Raw genomic sequence first — 1,623 nt, 5'->3', positions numbered from 1 at the left:
GGGCTGGCGGGGGGGTAGAGGCGGCGGTAGGTCAGGCAGTCATACTGCTGTCTGTCCTCCTGCACCAGCACCCGCCCCCATTCGTCCCTAAGCTGCCTTGGTAAATCCTTAAGGTGGTCTGTCTTGTTGCACTGGGTGGTGAGCCTGTCCTTCCGAATCTGCATGTGGCGGTTGTGGGGCCTGCTGTGGCGGCCTTCCATGCACTCCACCGTGGCTGATTTCCTCTCCGTCAGGTGAATTCTGAACGCGGGCTTGAACTGCATTGGGCCATCCACATGGGTGTTAAGGCAAGGCCCGTACGTCCAACCAGTAATGCATAAGCCGTCCACCACGACATTCAGCAGTGTTCTATAGTCCTCAGTATCTAGCTGCCACAATCCCAAAATGTGTCTGTATGGGTGGAACAGCTTCTCATAGACTTCTCGATAAGACAAACCTATCGTCTCCAGATTCTGCAAGTTTTCACAAACGCCAAACTCCTCGCGGCAGCGCCGTCTCCAGATGCTGTCGATGTGCAGGATGCGGTGGAATTTGGTGCAGGACAGGGCCAGGCTGGGCAGATCTGTGCCGGGGAGCGAGGCGAAGATCTCCAGCAGCACCTCCACTGGCAGGTCCTGCAGTGAGCAGTGCGGGGGCGGCCTGGGACTCGCCATTCCTCCACTCCCCACACAGCATCCTGCTCCTGCATCTGCCTCCATGTGCTTTTCTGCGGGGGCTGGGTCCCACTTGCCCTCCGCTGCTGCCTTCTCAGCTCGGCCCTGGCACTCCTGAGGACACCGCTTGCCTTCAGCCGCTGCTGTCTCAGCTGGGCGCTGGCGCTTCTGACGACACCGACATCCCTGCGAAGAGCCCAGGACACAGAGGAAAGCGCACTCCTCCATGCCACCAGGAGTAACAGCCACCACAGTGTGGGCCCCTGTGCCTCAGCAGGGCTTTAAACTGGCTCATCCAGCCCGAGAGTCACGCCCCCCAGGGCCTAGCCACGCCCCCTCAGAGAGGAGCCAATTGTAGGACTTTAAACCCATAACCAGTAACAGTTGCCTCCCTTTCCCAGTGCCCCCTCCCTGTCCTCCCACCCTAGCCCCAGGCAGTCACTAATCTGATTTCTGTATGGATATGCCACCAGGGATATGCCTATGGGGGGCGGGGGTCGACATTTCACATAAATGCAGTCATAATATCTGGTCTTTTGTGACTGGCTTCTTTCACTTAGCATAACATTTTAAAGTTTTATGTATGCTATATTCTAGTATATGGCTATACCACATTTTACTTACCCATTCATCAGTTGATGAGTATTTGGGTGGTTTCCGGTTTGAGGCTCTTATGAATAACGCCGCTATGAACATTGTGTACAAGTTTTTTGTGTGTGTGAACATGTTTCCATTTCTTTTGGGTATGTACCTAGAAGTGGAACTTCTGGGTCATCTGGTAACTCTATGCTTAGCATGTTGCGGAACTGCCAAAAACGTTTTCCAACGTGACCTCACTATTTCACATTTCCAAAGCAATGTACGATGGGTCCAACTTTTAAACATTCTCATGAATGCTTTTTTTAAAAATATATTTTATTGATTTTTTAAAGAGAGGGAGGGAGAGAGGTCCTGCTGTGTGGGTGATGGG

This window comes from Myotis davidii, unplaced genomic scaffold (assembly GCF_000327345.1).
Source record: "Myotis davidii unplaced genomic scaffold, ASM32734v1 scaffold1146, whole genome shotgun sequence".
In the NCBI taxonomy this organism is placed as follows: Eukaryota; Metazoa; Chordata; class Mammalia; order Chiroptera; family Vespertilionidae; genus Myotis; species Myotis davidii.
Note: the sequence above shows the minus strand (reverse complement) of the source record.